Source organism: Littorina saxatilis, linkage group LG1 (assembly GCF_037325665.1).
Source record: "Littorina saxatilis isolate snail1 linkage group LG1, US_GU_Lsax_2.0, whole genome shotgun sequence".
Lineage (NCBI taxonomy): Eukaryota > Metazoa > Mollusca > Gastropoda > Littorinimorpha > Littorinidae > Littorina > Littorina saxatilis.
In genome coordinates this window covers 65193438-65213603 of record NC_090245.1, presented here as the reverse complement: position 1 = coordinate 65213603, position 20166 = coordinate 65193438, and positions in this window count along the sequence as shown.

Genomic DNA, 20166 nt, shown 5'->3' with positions numbered 1-20166 from the left:
GTGGGGCTTTTAATCAATAACATGCATCCGTCTACAATGTATCATCATTCATCCTTCAACATGTATAATATATATGTAAATGGCAAGTATACAAGACATATATATACAACATTAGGACATAACCGACAGACGGACATATAACATACCGTTCGCCTACAAGTAAGGCCGGAGCATAACATAACATGCAGATTACAATACTGATAAAAAGAAAGAAAGAGAGAGAGAGAGAGAGAGAGAGAGAGAGAGAGAGAGAGAGAGAGAGAGAGAGAGAGAGAGAGAGGGGGGGGGGGGTAATGATGGTGGTGGTATCATTTATAATGTATACTCTTAAGTAATAATACAAATAATATATTCTTTTTGAACTTCCACCCTACAATATAGTCAAAAGTCACTAAAATACAAGACACCCCTACACCCATAAGATTGGACAGGGTGACAGACAGGTAAGAGGATAAATGAAGCAGACAGACATAAGACATACACTGGCACACACTCTTGCCTAAAATCTTATAAAAACCTACAATTTTAAACTGTGGAAAAAGTTAAGCTGAAATGGACACTTCGCCGTGGTCAATAACCTAACATATTATTCGCATAGGGTAACCACTCTGACAAAAATTCAACATTTCTATTCCTGATAAAATTCAATTTATTTTCAATGTAATAGCTTTGTTTTAATATTTAAAAAAAACCACTAAAAAGCGGAACTGAGCCCTGAAGTTTACATTTATAAATATAATATTGTCCTAAAAGAATAATCAAATCTAAAACATTGTCAGTGTTCACATTATCATCATTTCCAAATATTATCAATCCTTTTGAAAAAGTCAAATGTTCACAATGTAAACATTCTTTCTGCAATACATTATTCAATTTAATCCAGAAGGTTTTAACAGTCATACATTCCCAAAATAAGTGAAAAATTGTCTCTTCATGATACCCGCAAAATGTGCAAAGCGGTGAATTTTTAATTTTACACAAATATAAATATTTATTACAAGGTAGAATCCGGTGTAAGAGTCGCAGCTGAAACCACCTTAAACTTACATCAACAGTACTTTGAAAGGGTTTCAAAAAAATTAATTTCCAATTCATATTACTTTCACTGGTGCTATTCCATTTTGAAACCGCGGATGGAATAACGTTTGACTGCACAAACACCTTCTTCACAACATGGTTTCCTTTTTTTTATCACTGACCACACTCTACTATCCACTGATTCATGCTGACAATTCAATGTCTTAAAATTCAATTTCTTCTGATAGCTTTTCACAGCGAATACAATTCCACAATACAACAAAATATCACTTTTAACATTAGGAAATAATTCAGAAAACTCTTGATAATTCAAATATTTACCCTCCAAATTTACTAAATGTTTCACATATACAATTCCTTCTTCATGCCAACTCTTATAATAAATGCTTCTTTTACCTCTCACTATGTTATCATTATAAAAAAGACATTCGTACAAAAATCCATCAATATTAACAGGTAAACATTTTGCATATAACTTTTCATTATGCTTTAACACATCTTGCCAAAACTTGTTTTTCACCGTATTTTTCAACACTTTTATATAATTGCTACCAACCAGATTCACAATATTTAGTTCTGGATACATATCCATAACAAATCTCTTCAAACATTGTTTGTTTGTTCGTTCATGGGCTGAAACTCCCACGGCTTTTACGTGTATGACCGTTTTTACCCCGCCATTTAGGCAGCCATACGCCGCTTTCGGAGGAAGCATGCTGGGAATTTTCGTGTTTCTATAACCCACCGAACTCTGACATGGATTACAGGATCTTTTTCGTGCGCACTTGGTCTTGTGCTTGCGTGTACACACGGGGGTGTTCGGACACCGAGGAGAGTCTGCACACAAAGTTGACTCTGAGAAATAAATCTCTCGCCGAACGTGGGGATGAACTCACGCTGACAGCGGCCAACTGGATACAAATCCAGCGCGCTACCAACTGAGCTACATCCCCGCCTTTTCAAACATGAATCACCACAAACAACTTTTCGCATCCAATCAATCTTCAATGTTGACAAAAATACATAAATATTCACCATATTTAACCCCCCTTCTTTAAGGGGTTTACACACTAACTGTCTTTTAAATCAGTTTTTGCTCTTTTACCACTCCATACAAAATCAAATACCAACTTATCCAATTCTTTCAATAAGTTATTATCAGGATCGGGCAGACACATAAACAAATGTGTAATCACGCAACAACGAGTTGTTAAATTTCCAATAGGGTTTGTCTCTAGGTTTCTCTTCAGATTTAAGTGAAATATACACTGGGCTATGGTCTGATCGATAACTCGAGCCTATAATTATTCACTCCATTAAGTCTGTTCATTACATTTTCTGACACAAGGAAATAATCAAGACGGCCTTGTTTTACAGTATTAAAGCGGCGCCATGTATATCTCCTTTTCTCAGGATTCAGTTCTCCCATACATCAATCAATTCATGTCGTAACATCAAATCCTTAATTTTCAACCTTGACTTGGGGCGATTAACACCACTAACATAATCGCGTGCATCCACTTTTGTATTCAAAAGTACATTCCAATCTCCACCCATAATCAATAAGTCTTGTTTTAGACGATTATAAGAAACTTAAGATGTTGCCCTTAACTTGAAAGAAAGATTTAAATCAAATAAAGGCGTACTCCTTCACAAAATCCTCTCCGGCCATGCACCGCGCGCTTTCACTACAAAATTTAAAGCCAAACCAAACTGAAAATTCAATGTCCCCATTCCACGGATATCAATCAATATGAGGCTTATATCGCGCGTATTCCGTGGGTACAGTTCTAAGCGCAGGGATTTTATTTTAAATTTAAAAAAAAAAATGTATGCAATTTATATCGCGCACATATTCAAGGCGCAGGGATTTATTAATGCCGTGTGAGATGGAATTTTTTTACACAATACATCACGCATTAATAATAATAATAATAATAACGATTACTTATATAGCGCGTAAACCTCGTGGTGACGAGCCCAGAGCGCTTTACACTTACACAATCATAATACAAACAAGGAAAGAGAACTAAATCCGAATAAATTCAAACATGGTCACACACACCCACACACGCACGCACACACGCACGCACACACACACACACACACGCGCGCGCACACAGCAGATCGCAGCCATTTCGGCGCATATCCTACTTTTCACGGCCTATTATTCCAAGTCACACGGGTATTTTGGTGGACATTTTTATCTATGCCTATACAATTTTGCCAGGAAAGACCCTTTTGTCAATCGTGGTATCTTTAACGTGCACACCCCAATGTAGTGTACACGAAGGGACCTCGGTTTTTCGTCTCATCCGAAAGACTAGCACTTGAACCCACCACCTAGGTTAGGAAAGGGGGGGGAGAAAATTGCTAACGCCCTGACCCAGGGTCGAACTCGCAACCTCTCGCTTCCGAGCACAAGTGCGTCTTTAAATCAAGTTTAGCTTATTCTGGCAGCGTTTTGTGGAATTCTCTCCCGAATGATCAGTTCGAGTCCCAACAAGTCTCAGTCAATACTTTAAAAAACACACCTCTCATTACATTTAATGTAAAATTACGAAAAGTCACAGTGATGGAAGACTTCGTTCTGATTATTTTTATATTATCATATCTGTACATACAGCATCATTGACATTGTTTCGTCATTACTAAAACTCAATCTTATAACACATTCACATTTAAACATTTTTAAATGTTTATTAAACATGTTCTGTACATTCTCAATTTTGATCATTACGTAAGAATTCAAGTAAAGCCTTTGACGTGTATATAGTCCTGTGAATAGTTTTTCTGGCTTTTTTTTTAAAGGACCATAACAGGCTCTTTGTTTAGGTCAGATAAAGCAGTTGGGGTTGATTTAATGATATAGGCAAGCATCTAAACATGCAAAAACCGAACAGTAAATCACAGGTTTTGTGTTGCATCAGTCTAATTTTACACAAAATGCATGCTCAAAAAGCGGCCAAATTCGTCTGCTACGCCATCAAAATCCCCGCGGCGGCAAGCGGGCCGTTGGCTGTGACGTCACATGCAGGCGTCGGAAGCGAAAGTAGCGACGCTCGGTCTGCGTCTTTGCCGAAATCATGCCGAGAGAGTGTGCTCGGAGTTGCAAAAAAAGGACTCAGGCTTGAGTTTTCATTTGTTTCCATCCGACTCAAGGCTCAAGCAGGAATGGGCTGTGAAAATGAATCGGCCCGCTGGACCCAAAAACAACAACAACAACAACAACAACAACAACAACAACAACAACAACAACAACAACACTATTGTTGAGAAACCAGCAAAACTACATCAACAATAACCATATAAAACCACAACAGCATTGTTGAGAAACCAGCGAAACTGTATCAACAATAACAAAAACAACAACAACCACAACACAGTACAACATTGGCCGGGCAACAACTACATCAACTACAACGACGACAACAACTCTGACAACAACTCAAAAACCAAGAACAACTACAATGTCAACAACACCACCAACAACAGCTTTAAACTGATAAACAGTAGGTGGAACACGATTGATTTGGCACTTAACAATCTTGATTTCATCTACGACGACAACAACAACAACGTCAACTTAAATTCGAGAACATATACGTCTTCAACAACATAACCAACAACAAATCCGATAGAACTTCAACTACAATCTCAACAGTGATCATGGGCTGCCTAATCTATTTGCTGAGTCTGGCAGACATTTGACTTCCACCCTTGCAGCCTTGAGAGAGAATGGTTTTTCCTCGTAAACTCCGTGCTTCAAACCTGACTAAGAGGATACAACTCTACATTAATCCCCGATTATCAATCCAGATAGATGGGACACTTCCGTCTCAACTCGGACGCCGCAGTAAGAACGATCTCTAGTAACAGACGCTGATACGATACAGCTATCTGCTCGCCGGCTCCTAAGCCACTCCCCCAGCCTGTATGTCTACACACTGACACCAATTAAACCTCCAACTGAGCTGTTAACCCGTGATTTGTGATTTGTGTACAAATTACGTCGAACCTAAAACCGCGATTTGTAAAAATGTTAAAAAAAATTAAAAAAAAAATAAAAAATCATTTCTCTATTCAGCCTATTGTGGTATGTGTCCAAGATGTGTTAATGTGTCCAAGATGTGGTAATGTGTCCAAGTTGTGGTATGTGTCCAAGTTGTGTCCAAGTTGTGGTATGTGTCCAAGTTGTGGTATGTGTCCAAGTTGTGGTATGTGTCCAAGTTGTGGTATGTGTCCAAGTTGTGGTATGTGTCCAAGACGTAGTAATGTGTCGAAGTTGTGGTATGTGTCCAAGTTGTGGAATGTGATGGGACAATAAAGAAATGAAAAAAAAATCTAATAGATTCATTGACTTTGGGGTAGCGCGACTCTGTTGTTGCTAGCTTTCCACTGGAAGGAAGCGACCCGAATTTCCCAGCAATATCACAATAAATTAAAGAAAAGAAAACAAAATCCCATAGATCCCTTGACTTTGGGGTAGCGCGACGCTGTTGCTGCTAGCTTTCCACTGGGAGGAAGTGACCCGAATTTCCCAGCGACGGGACAATCTAGTAATGAAAAAAAAAAATCTGAACATAAACAGTCGCGCTACCCCAAAAGTCAAGGGATTTTGTTTTTGTGCCTTGACTTTGGAGATGACAAGAAAATATCGGGAGCATTAACGTGATTTGTAATAAAAATTACTAATCACGGGGCGCGCAGACCCTTGATTTTAACCCCCAGGCTCAAAACTGTAAGGTTCAGCAGCTAAAGCCACGACTTGTGCGTCATCGGAATTATACCCCGAATTCACCACTTCCGTACTCTCACGGACGTTCGCGAAACAATGGCCGCCAGATTGGAACGCGAAAACGCTTCGCTTCAGCCACGAAATTCGTCGGATTATGGCCCAAAACAATTCCGAAATAAACTAAACCCTGTGTGAACGAATGCAAATGCGCTAGTACGCTATCATACAGGAACAAACACAACTCCAAATGTAGGTTCCTTCCACTGTATTATACAGGTATGACAAACATACACACAAATACACACAATCATGAACATAAATGTTAGGTATTCAAAAATCAGGTACTCACAGGTTTGGATGCAAAAACAAAGCGAGATTACAATCCCGTGCACAATTTTACTAACAAAACCCTACACTTATCTAGGAAAATACACAAACAGGCCGTGAACTCACAGGTACACGATATCTACTTTACTGGTATCGAATCACGGCTCGTGTGTAATCAGAAAAACAGTTACAGTTCATATTCCGGCAGACTCAAATCACCGTCTGTTCTGCTTACTAAACACTCATTATGTCTTACGTAATTAAGATCTTTTTGACATATTTTAACTCTGTTCATACACAGAATTACACAGCGTCTATGGCCGTTCACAAGGAAATGTATCAGAATACTAATTCCTTCCACTGGCGACCTCGGTCTACTCAGTTCCTTTCGTCCTGAGACCTCTATGGTCCAACTATACGGACAACCATAACCTTGCAATAACTTCGCGAAATCCGGACGAATTTCAGCTATGCTGGTCGGCTTCTCAGATCCTTCACATTTCCGTATTGGGCCGGATTCCGGTAAATAGTTATACCGACCGTCACATGGTTCCGGACCGGCAAATGCGATACAATGGACTCCCCTTTTAAGACTCCCCAATTTAAGACTCCCTCCTTTTTAAGACCTTGTTTACTCTGACTTTCTAATCATAACCTCTATACCACAGGCACTCGTCACGAGCGGGTCGGGATCAAAGTGGGCGGGGCCTGTGCGCTCTCAAGACTACTACTATTACAAGGTAAAACTCTCTTCGTGACATCCAAGTAAGACATAGGCCCCGCCCACCTCGTGACGAGTGCCTGTGCTTTATACCATTACCTCCATTTTAAGACTCCCTCCTTTTTAAGACCAGATTTTATTATAATTTTGTAGGTCTAAAAGGGGGGTCCTTTAACTCAGTTTTCTCTCTTTCGCAATTTGTCGCTCTCACCTCTCTCTCTCTCTCTCTCTCTCTCTCTCTCTCTCTCTCTCTCTCTCTCTCTCTCTCTCTCTCTCTCTCTCTCCCTTGTCGCTCTCACCTCTCTCTCTCTCTCTCTCTCTCTCTCTCTCTCTCTCTCTCTCTCTCGGTGCACCCTCTCTCTCTCTCTCTCCCTCTCTCTCTCTCTCTCGCTCTCTCTCTCTCTCTCTCTCCCTCTCTCTCTCTCTCTCTCTCTCTCTCTCTCTCTCTCTCTCCTGTTTTTCTGTCTCTGCATGGGTTTGAACCCCGCAAACCCCCCTTTGCTGCTGAGTTATCCTATCTTGTGTAACGCATGCTTAGAAATGGCGACAAATGTGTGTAACAATCCACCAGCAGCTGCATCCTTCAACAAATCGAAAAACATGACATCTTTGACAGTTTTCTCCTGTTATTGCAACATGTATTAATTTTTTCTCATGGAGTAACTTTTTGTTAGTTTTCGACTACTACCCTGCTCATCCGTAAGATCTGTGTATGCCTGGGAGCGTTGACGTGGACTATGTTAATCGTTTATTTGTTCGTTTTTTAATTTTTTTTTTTTACCTCTTTGATTGATATTCTAACATTTTTTAAACGTATTATCATTAGATTAAACCCTCCCATGGGCGAGGGCTGGATGTAAAAAAGCACCTGTTTGCTTATGCCATTACCCTCGTTAATAAAGAATTTGTCTTGTCTCTTCTTATCTTGTCTCTCTCTCTCTCTCTCAGTTCAGTCTCTCTCTCTCTCTCTCTCTCTCTCTCTCTCTCTCTCTCTCTCCCTCCCTTTCTCAGTCTCCCTCTCTCAGTCTTTCTCTCTCCCTCTTTCAGTCTCTCTCTCTCTTTCTCTCAATCTCTCTCTCTCTCTCTCTCTCTCTCTCTCTCTCTCTCTCACACACACACATAATCTATTACCCTCGTTAAATAAAGAATTGTCTCAGTATATATATATATATATCTCTCTCTCTCTCTCTCTCTCTCTCTCTCTCTCTCTCTCTCTCTCTCTCTCTCTCTCTCTCTCTCTCTCTCTCTCTCTCTCCCCCTTCTCTCTCTCTCTCTCTCTCTCTCTCTCTCTCTCTCTCTCTCTCTCTCTCTCTCTTCACATTGCACATTAACTCTACCTGTCCCAAGATAGGCCAATTGGTCCCAAGAGGACGTAAAAACTAACTAGTCAGTCAGTCAATCACGCACAGCGGACATAGAAAGAGGCGTTCGCCGCGGCCGACACTCCGGCAGTGGCGGAGGAAAAGGGGGTGGAGAGGGGGCAGACAGGCTGTCGAACATCCAAGTCCTCTCTGCAAAGAGAATAATTCTGACTTCTCACACAGTAGTTTTTGTTCTTTTTGCTTTGATCATGTGCGAAACTGATAGGATCAGCTTTGTCACGTTCACCAATCCAGTGAAACTTAAAAATAAAAAAAATAAAAAAAATAAAAAAAGCTGCTGCTAGTGCTGTGATGGGAAGCACGGCGTCGCCGCGGTCCTTGATTCCACCCCAACCCAACCCCGCTTCTGTGTGTGTGTGTGTGTGTGTGTGTGTGTGTGTGTGTGTGTGTGTGTGTGTGTGTGTGTGTGTGTGTGTGGTTGTGTGTGTGGTTGTGTGTGTCTCTCTCTCTCTCTCTCTCTCTCTCTCTCTCTCTCTCTCTCTCTCTTTTTTTTTTTTGGGGGGGGGGGGGGGGTCGGAAACGGAGACGACTCAGAATAGTAGCCTACGCCGTGACAACAGACACACACTTACAGTTTAAAGCACCTAATAGTATATTCGCTCGTCAATATACTCTTACTGCTGTCGCATGGAATAAGCGTTCATTGATAAATTCAGAAACAGCGTTGGTTCAGTGTTAAATTAATGTTTCTGACTTGGCCTACTTTAAGTGTTTAATTTCTAAAGGAGAATCTTCTAGCTTTCTTTCTCCCACTGAAAGGTTATAGCTTCCTCAATCATGAATTGAAGATGCCCAGGTGAAACAGGTGTGACATGATTTTGTTTTATCAGGTTCCTTTTGCTTAATTCTATGCATGCGGTTCTGATCATAGCGTGATACATTTTTGGATGGTATAACGGAGAGAAAGAGAGAGAGAGAGAAAGAGAGAGAGAGAGAGAGAGAGAGAGAGAGAGAGAGAGAGAGAGAGAGAGAGAGAGAGAGAGAGAGAGAGAGAGAGAGAGAGAGAGAGAGAGAGAGAGAGAGAGAGAGAGAGAGAGAGAGAGAGAGAGAGAGAGAGAGAGAGAGAGAGAGAGAGAGGCGCAATAATGCACGTGAATTTTCGAATTACGTAGATGAGATGCGACGCAAGTTCGATTTCGAGAAAGAATGACGTTTATCCAAAGACTGTGACGTCATTTAGTCTGTCTAGAAAACTTGGCGGAAAGATTGAAAGTCCAGGAATTCACTCGTACAGAGCTTCGTGTTTCAAAAAAGGTTGTTTCAATCAAGTCAAATGTAAATGTACAATCTGTCAAAGAAAGCAGAATTACACGCTTCGTTTTTAGAGATAGTCAACTTCGCGTCAGACACAAAACAACAGACAGAAGACTGAGGATATTTTCTCAAATTTATCTTCGAAATAAATTAGCAAAAGTTAAAACTTTTTCAGTATTAGATTTGTGAGTTATTGGCATGAGTTGCTTATGACTGAAATGACGAGAGACGTGGATCAACTTTCCAACATTCTGTCGCTGAATGTAAAGATAAATGTACACATCAGCTGAACACCTTCTCACACAATCAAGAAACCTGACCCGAGACAGCAGCCTAAATAATTTGATTATTTTGTGTTTGAGTAGCTGATGAATTTGACATTGGCTAGTTAGTGAATTAAACATTGAATAGTTCATTAACTGGAATAGGTGACGAATTTGACATTGAGTAGGCGATGCATTGAGTTTAGTGGATCACTTTGACATTCAGTCGATAATTGATTTAGACATTTGAGAAAGTTATTTTGTTGACATTGAGTAATGGACTCTGACACGGATTCCGACTTAAAGCCGGTATGGAAAACCTTTCCCATGATCTACGTGATTGTTGGAATGTTTTTCAATTACTACCAGTTCATGTCCGTGGTGCTGAAAAGGTATCGACAGGAGAACATCTTCATCTACTTCATCGTTCTGGTTCTGGCAGATGCTCTGGTGCTTATCATGCCTCTGCTCAGCGAATGGTTGAAAGTTACAGTCAACGTCGACATACGAGCAATGGTAAGTGCATTACAGTACACTGGAACTCCCCTGCAAAGACCTTCCAAAATCTGAGACAATCAGGTCCGAGGGGAGAGTTTTAAAATGGGGGTACATTTACAGAGGTTATGAATAGAACATCTGAGAAAAAGGGGTCTTAAAAGGGAGGGAGTCTTAACTATACAGTTCCACTGTATTGATGATATTAAGGATATAGATGATTGCGTTGTGATGGTTTGCGTTTGAAAGTTGGTGTACGTTTGTCGAATGATTTACAACAACAACAACAAAGCAACAACAACAACAACAACAACAACAACAACAACAACAACAACAACAACAACAACAACAAACAACAAGTCGCGTAAGGCGAAATTACTACATTTAGTCAAGCACAACAACAACAACAAACACCAAGTCGCGTAAGGCGAAATTACTACATTTAGTCAAGCTGTCGAACTCACGGAATGAAACTGAACGCACTGTATTTTTTTCACCAAGACAGAACAGCTTCGTCAATCTCTGCGAGAAGGAAATCGCTCACGCAGTGATATATGCACACGCCAGAATAGCGCGGTAGCGTATTGTGCTAAGCAGGAAAGCGCGCTTTTCTGTATTCGTGTTCACTTTCTGATCTTGTTTTGAATACAACCTATCATATCTTTATGTTTTTGGAATCAGGAAACGATAAAGAATAAGATGAAATAATTTTTGGATCGATTTCTTACATTTTAATCGTAAGACTAATTAATCTATTTTCGTTAATTGTGATCACATTTTAATAGTAAACATGAAATATGTATAAACTTTTAGATTCAGAATGTCATGAAGAATACGATGCAATCAATTTTTAATCTGTTTGCGAAAAAATCGATTTTAATGACAACTTTAATGAGCAAACTCATCAATTAATTTGTAAGCCTCCAAGCTGAATATTTGGGTTATCATACCCAGGAACTCCCATGTAAAATGTCATGAAGATCGGTCTAGTAGTTTTCTCTAAATCGCTCTACACACACACACACACACACACACACACACACACACACACACACACATACACCACACCCTCGTCTCGATTCCCCCCTCTACGTTAAAACATGTAGTCAAAACTTGACTGAATGTAAAGAGCACATGTAGAGCTCGTAGTATTTAAGGTTCTTTTTTTCTCTCACCAAAATGCCACATTCACTGATTTCAACAAAAGATTCACGTTGCATTTACGTGGAATTTACGTAAAAACGCAACGTAATTTCCACCAAACCACAACCACAACCAGACATTCACGTTGTGTCAATTCACGTAAAAACGCAACGTGATTTCCACCAAACCACAACCATAATCAATTTCACGTAAAATGCAACGTTGTCTTTTTACGTTATTTCCACGTCCATACAAATTTACGTACATTTTACGTTGAAACACAACGTTAACCCAACGTTCGCCAACGTAAATGCAACGTTAATATAACGAAAAATTATAATTATAACGTGATCATGTTCTGAGAACAGTTCAAACGAAGAATGAAACCTAACAACAAATTCGAACACCAAACATTGTTCATCAAGGCAAGGTAAAAATAAAAGATGTATCCCCTCCGTTGATGATGATGATGATGATGATGATGATGATGATGATGATGATGATGATGATGATGATGATGATGATGATGATGATGATGATAATGAGGAGGAGAGGAGGAGGAGGAGTGTGGTGGTGATGATGACGACGACGACGACGACGTTGATAATGATGATGATGATGATGATGATGATGATGATGATGATGATGATGATGATGATGATGATGATGATGATAACGACTACGACGTCAACGATGACGACGACGATGCCGCTGCTGTTGCTGCTGATGATGATGATGATTGCCCTTTCAGTCAAACGGAGGGTGCCGCCTTCACGTGTGGATGTCAGACGTGGCTATGGACGTGCCCCCCTGGATCATGGTGGTGATGGCCTACGAGAAGCGAGCCCTACTCTGGTTCCCGGTGCCAGCAGACTCAAAGTTCTCTCGCAACACGGCCAAGCTGGTCATGTTGAGTCTGGGGTGCTTCAGCGCCCTCAGGAACCAGCACGTGCTGTGGGCCATGGGCATTTCGCACAATGTGGTGGTCATCAACGGCTCCACCGTCCCTCCCACGACCCCCACCACGACTACTACTCTCGGCGTGAATAACGTGCGGTCACAGTTCCAATCCGACGACGACGTCAGCAAGTTGGTCTGTGACATCGGGCGCAACAGCTATGGCATCTTCCTAACCATGCACAGACCGTGGATCGACCTTATGTTCCGCGTGGTGGCGCCTTGCTCTTGCCTGGTCGTCTACAACGGATCCATTCTGTGGAAGATCTACCGGGAGAAGTTCTGCGCCACGCGTCTGATGAGGCTGGCAGCCATCCACCCGCCTGATTGGTTTTACCTGGGCGTCTTGGAGATGGAGCACGCCGTCAAGTGGACGGGCACCCTCACCTTATTCATCACCGTCAACAGTTTGCCTTATTCCTTCTACCTTATTTGTCAGCCGTCTTCTTTTGTGAGTACAGATCCTGAACAATTGTTTTGTGATCAATGTGTTTTGCTGAGCTTATCAACACAACCTTGTTGTCTCCTCATGTTACCCCCTTCTAATTGTCTGTTTCCTGTGCATGTTTGCAAGAGAGTAAAACATCGCTTCAACCAGAAAGTTTCCTTGTGTTTCCCCTTCGAATCATCTCTGTTGTCTGTGCATGTTTGCATGAGAGGCCGTAACAGGCTTCTATTCGTCTATGTTTTATGTCTGCTTGTCCGCAAGAACCGCTACGAGCACATTCAAACCGTCTCTGTTTTCTGACTACGTTTGTAAAATAGCAAGCACCGGTACAAGCACATAATCGTCTCTGTTTTCTGTCTACATGTGCTGTGTAGTGTAGCAAGCATCAATACAACCACCTCCAAGTTTTCTGTGCATGTTTGTAGGAGAGCAAAACATTGCTGAAACCAGCTTCTAAGCATAGCTACAAGCACCTAATCTCTGTTTTCTGCCTACGTTCATAGGTTAGCAAGCATCACTACAGCCACCTCCAAATCGACTGTTTTCTGTGGATGTTTTAAGGAGAGCAAAACATCGATGATATATCAGCTTCTGATCGTCTCTGTTCATAGGGTAGCAAGCACCGCTACAATCCAGGGTTCTGGTTGGTGAGCAACCTGCTGTTTTACATCAACTACTTGCTGGTGTTCCCGACATTCGCCGTCCAGGATCACGCGCTCCTCCTCATCATGCGCGACACCTGGCGGCTGCCTCTCTCCCGGAAACGAGGGACGAACACAGCGTCCATGGCCCCTCGCATCACACCCGAGCAAAGAATGCCCACGGTGGAAGGGGTGTTCCAGAAAGCCTTCTCCAGGCTGAACCAAACGGGGGGCAAGGACGACTCGGCAGCGAATGAATCTTTGCAGTTAAGAGAAGTGGAGAACGGTGACCTCAATGCTTGCAAGCGTCGGGACTCCCGAGCGGTGATTCGTTGACTGTAGTGTGCGTGCGCTGAAGTAAAGAGGGTATATACATTTGACTGTAGAGACATGTACGTATGTGGCGATACGCTAAAAGCCTGCAGTGCGCGTGTAAGGCCTGGCGCTCACCTATGTAACTTCCGCAGGACAGACGACGCACTGCAGATTATCCTAGCCCGCTACACGTTGCGTGAAAGGAAAACAGGCCAGGTACTCGTCATAATCCCTATCGCAGCATCAATAATATGCAGTGCGTTGTCTGTGCCGCTGAAACTGCGCAGGTATAATCTGCCCTTAAGCATGGGTTTTGTACGCCACCTTTACGTGCGACTTGAAAACATTGAGCGGACTTATGGGGCTGTCACACTCGAGCGTTTTAGAGAAACTTATGTCTAGCCATAGACCATTTATCCTGGACCGCCAACTAGCTCTCTCTCCGCTCTTTCTCTCTATTACGAGGAAGCGCCTCACGCATTTAGGAACCTACGCTTACATGGCCTTTCAGAAATCAGGGGGACGTCATATCCGGTGTCGATTGTAAATATAGACGAAGTTGCTGAGGTAAGTTCTGAAAATGCTAAAATAATCTCAGCAAAAGTGCATGGAGTTCGGTATTAATTTTGCTTGTATGGTTTTGCTTGTATGACTTTGTTTTGTCTTTACCCTGTTTGCTTGGTCTTGCGTGCTTGGAGTGTGTTAAGCTTTTGTGTTTGCTTGCATGGAGTTTGCTGAGTATGCTATGTTATGTAGATTGTGGGTCTTGTTCATTGTGTATGGTTTTATTATTAGTTATGTTAATTCTAGTTATTGTAAAGCGCATTGAGCATATACATGATTATGCGCTATAGCAAATGTCCATTATTATTATTATTATTATTATATGGAACATGTTTTTCGATGAGTTTTGTTAAGTTTGGAGTTTTGGAAAATCCAGTTCATTGTCACCTCCCATTGTCACAAATAACTGGAGCGTGCTTTCTTTTCACTGTCTTCGAATCGCTGGCCTTTCAAACCGGACCTGACGCGCCCCTGAAAGTCGAGAGTCGTAACCTCGAAGGGTCACGTGACGAATTAAATATAAAACTTATTTTAGCGTATCATAGCGTATGACCAGCGTATGTCTAGCGGCCTCGCCTTATGTCCAACGTATGGGTAACTTATGAGAAACCTATGCGCAGCGGGCTCGGCGTTACAAGTAAGTTAATAGGTTATCAATAAGTTAGCTGTATTGTACACCTTCCTGCTAGCGTATCTCGACGTATCTCAACGTATCTCGACGTATGAGTAAACTACCTGTAACGCATTTAACATATGCGTAGCGTATGTCTAGCGTATGCCTAACGTATGAAGAATACGTCAGCATACGTCCACTAATGTTGAACATGTTCAAAAAAAGATTTCGGTCTCAGCGTACAACAACGTATGCCAGCTTATACCAGGGTGCTTTTAACGTATGCTACTTATACCAAACCTACTTCTAACTTATGTCAAACGTACTCCAGCGTTTCGATGAAAATTCTCATAAGTCGGCATAAGTTACTGCTATACGTTATAGTGTGACAGCCCCATTAGTGACGCGCCACAGGAATGACTCGCTGGTAATTCTTGGCCTGCAGTGTGTGTTAAACCTTACACGAAGACCGGTCCAGTAGTTTTCTGTGAATTGCTCTACACACACACACACACACACACACACACACACACACACACACACACACACACACACACACACACACACACACATACTTCACCACCCTCGTCTCGATTCCTGGTTTATGTTAAAACAACATTTTAGTCAATACTTGACTAAATGTAAAAAGAATGAAACTGCACAACTTCAATGAGAACACAATAAAAATCATACTAATCATTAACCGACACAATTTTAAAGAAGGACACAGACACACAAAAACAAGTCGCGTAAAGCGATACCAAAACATTTAATCAATCTATCGGCCTGAAACTAGAAGATCAACACAAAGAAAATCTACCCCGAGACTACATAATACTAAGGTTTCGCTAACCTAAACCTGAAAACTGAGACTGGCCCAGCTCATCTCTGCGAAACATGCGAACGTAGTGCCTAATTAACCTATTTCTTTAATTCTGATTCCATTTTCAGAGTACACATGGCATATCTATAAATGTATATCGATATTTTTTTCTCACAATTGACGGAAATCGAATTAGGTTCTTATGCTTTGATGATGATCTAGATGATGATGTACATAGCCTTATACATACACACACACACACACACACACACACACACACACACGCACACACGCTCACACACACACACACGCATACACACACACACTCACACACACACACGCATGTACACACACACACACACACACACACACACACACACACACACACACACACACACACACACATTAACTAAGACACATAACCACACACACATACACATTTCGCATGCTTTGCCGAGACAAGCAGAATCCGTTTCTGTGTTTGGGTATAGACTTGCCAAACTTTACTAATTAATTGTAGTACGTCTTGGTAATGACAGGTTTTCAGTGTTGTAGTGTTTGTGTCCGCCGAAAGGTTGGCTAAATTTGCTTACATCGCTTCACGCGACCTGTTTTAAATTGCTGATATTCTTATCAAAATTGTGCGGGTATTTTTACTCCCGTGAGTAATCAAACCGTCACATTTGACCCTCGTCAAATGTGGGGGTCACAGCGGGGTCATATTCGGTTCCTAAAAACTAAACATTTGAGGATTTCTCTCATGTTTTTGAAGCTAGAGCATCTACATTTTACACACTTGCTGGTATTGATGATCTTCAGACATGACACAAATGTGCCTTGTTTTGTTCAAGTTTCAAGGTCACAACATGAAAATGTTTGCTGGAGAAGATAAATCACTTCTAAAATATCCACTGCGCTATCAAGGAAATCAGTCCGATTCGAGCTCACAGTTTTGTGTCTGGGGTCATTGTGTCAGAAATGAGGTCACTGAAGCGTCAGGACAAATATTTGTTGGCATGGTCAGCCAAGTCTCAATGCTGTCAATTTGGATGCAACTGGGTCCAAAATATTGTTATGTTTTATTTTGTGTTGTTGTTATTATCGTTTTTGACTCATCTGAGTAATTGGTGAGTATTAGGATTCATATGTGTCTGGTTTTATGAACGGCTGGACAAAAAACTTAACGTTGAGGTTATCTCGGAAGTTTTTCAAGCTAGACCTCTAAAAGTGTGCACACTTTTAGGGTTTGATGATCTCACGAAGTGACCCCAGTTTGGTTGACCCTCGTCAAATTTTGGGGTCACAGCGGGGTCATGTTCGTTTCATAAAAACTGAAAGTTGAGGTTATCTCGGATGTTTTTGAAGCTAGAGCTTTGAATCCTTGCACTTCTAGGGTTTGATAATCTCCCGACTTGACTTTTTAAGTTTGATTGACCCTCGTCATGTTGTGGGGTCACAGGGGGTCATGTTCGATACATAATAGCCTAACATTGACGTTTTTTGAAGCTAGAGCTTTGAAACTTTGAACACTTCAAGGGTTTGATAATCTACCAACCTGACCTTAGTTTGGTTGACCCCTGTAACATGTTGGGGTCACAGCGGGGTCATGTTTGTACAAACTTAACGTTGATATTTTCTCAGTTATTTTGGGAGAAAAAGCCTCCAAATTTCACACAATAGTTGGTGTTGATCCTGAAGACATTACCAAAATTGTGTGACTTTCTTCCCGTATGTCAAAGTTGCAAAGTTTTGCTTATTGTGTTTTTTTGTCGATTTTTCATTCGGCCCTTCCGTTTTTGTCTGGTCGATTTTGAGGGTACCCTTACTTGAGTGGCGGTCACGTGATCCCTGTAAAAGAAATATGTAATCCAAAACGTGATCCAGAAAGTTAACTGGCATATAAAGTTTTAATGAAATGACACGGGAATTAATGCTTTAATTTGTGTTTGAAATGTTTTGGCCAAGTTTATTAGGTGACTACTTCACCTACCACTACTTCAAATCATTATACCGGCACGGTTGGCCTAGTGGTAAGGCGTCCGCCCCGTGATCGGGAGGTCGTGGGTTCGAACCCCGGCCGGGTCATACCTAAGACTTTAAAATTGGCAATCTAGTGGCTGCTCCGCCTGGTGTCTGGCATTATGGGGTTAGGGCCAGGACTGGTTGGTCCGGTGTCAGAATAATGTGACTAGGTGAGCTGGGATGAAGCCTGTGCTGCGACTTCTGTCTTGTGTGTGGCGCACGTTATATGTCAAAGCAGCACCGCCCTGATATGGCCCTTCGTGGTCGGCTGGGCGTTAAGCAAACAAACAAACAAACAAACAAACAAACTTCAAATCATCTACTTCCTCCCCCTTCCACACTATCACAACAATAAAACCGACTGTGACTGTCTGGCGTCGTCGTGTAGAGTATGCACAGACAGCTGGATTCATATATAGCGGGGATATAGCTCAGTCGGTAGCGCGCTGGATTTGTATTCAGTTGGCCGCTGTCAGCGTGAGTTCGATCCCAGGTTCGGCGGAAATTTATTTCACAGAGTCAACTTTGTGTGCAGACTCTCTTCGGTGTCCGAACCTCCCCCCGTGTACACTACACTGGGTGTGCACGTTAAAGATCCCACGATTGACAAAAGGGTCTTTCCTGGCAAAATTGCTTAGGCACAGTTAATAATTGTCTACCTATACCCGTGTGACTTGGAATAATAGGCCGTGAAAGGTAAATATGCGCCGAAATGGCTGCAATCTACTGGCCGTATAAAATTTCATCTCACACGGCATCACTGCAGAGCGCCTAGAACTGTACCCACGGAATATGCGCGATATAAGACTCATTGATTGATTGATTGATATATGTGGAATTATGTCAGATTGTATATTGCGTGTCTACCGCACAAAAAGATAAATAAATTGTGCTTGGGTTTTGTATGGAAGAACTTTCTGAATTTGCTAAATTGTGTACATCTTTCCGTTATTTTTTTGTCTTTCCGTTATTGCCCACAATCAGCAGTAGTGATTACTTCGGCACTTGATGGGATGTTGCGCAAGTCCAAGAAAGCAGCGTCTCCAGCATCCAAAAGTCCATTAAAATTCACAGGTTGGGGGAGTATGGGGGGGAGGGGACATGAGTCACAGTGGCTACTGGTTTAGTGCAAGGCGCGCGACACAAAGGTGACGACAGTGCGGGCCTCGACGACAGCTGCTGGTAGAGAATTCCAGTCCTTCACTGTGCTGGGTAGAAAAGCGGCACTCCGATACTGAGTGCGGCAGGTGATGAGGCCGAACTGCTGGCAGTGGCCTCTTCGCTGGCGTGGTGGTAGGGGGGCCAGCTTCGACTTGATGCCCGAACAGTGTACGATGCTGTTCGTGATCTTGTAGAGCATCGATAGGCGGGCAAGCTTCCTGCGCTCCTCCAGAGACTGCCACTCAAGGGAGTCCAGCATCCGGCTGACATTTGACGTGTTGTGATAGCGGTTGCAGACGAATCGGGCAGCTCGTCTCTGGACGGCCTCAAGCTTGTCGATCAAAGTGTACATAGCCTTACACACACACACACACACACACACACACGCGCGCGCGCGCACACACACACTCACGCACGCACGCACCGCGCACGCATGTACACACACATTATCTAAGACACACACACACACACACACACACACACACACACACACATTTGTCCCGCTATCATTAGCGCCCCTAACCGGCATGGAGAAACCCAAAGGTGTTTCACAAACTCGACATTATCCGTCACTATCGGCGTCTCAATATACAGTTTCTTATGTGTGTTGGGGTGGGCTTGTGTGTGTGGGTGTGCGAGTGCATTCGTGTGTGCGTGTGTGTTGATGTGTCGGTATATGTGTTCGCGCGCGTGTGTGTGTGTGTGTGTATGTTTGTGTGTCGATGTGTGTGTATGAGTGTGTATACGCACGTGTGTGTGTGTGTGTGTGTGTGTGTGTGTGTGTGTTAGAAGGAAGAGGGCCACACACACACACACACACACACACACACACACACACACACACACACAATCATTCATGTTTACAAGTTGTATGGTTCATATCAGACAGCTGGATTTCACGTGAAACTGTCTAGCAGTCTAACACTGCTCTCATTCCGCAAGAACGCCCACACACCCATCCACTCGAACACACGCACACACACACACACACACACACACACACACACACACACACACACACACACACACACACACACACACACACAGTAACAGACAGATAGACAGATAAATAGAAAGAGGCGAAGATTGAAAGAGAGAGACAGTCCTGCACGGGTGTGACTGTCTGTCATTCTTTCACTAAAATACAGATGTCAGAGTTCAAAGTTATGTGATTGGGGCGCGTAACAAGAGCGATCGATTTATTTGCGGGGGCCCTACCAATGCAAGTAGTGCCTGGGCACCGTAACACGACACACACACA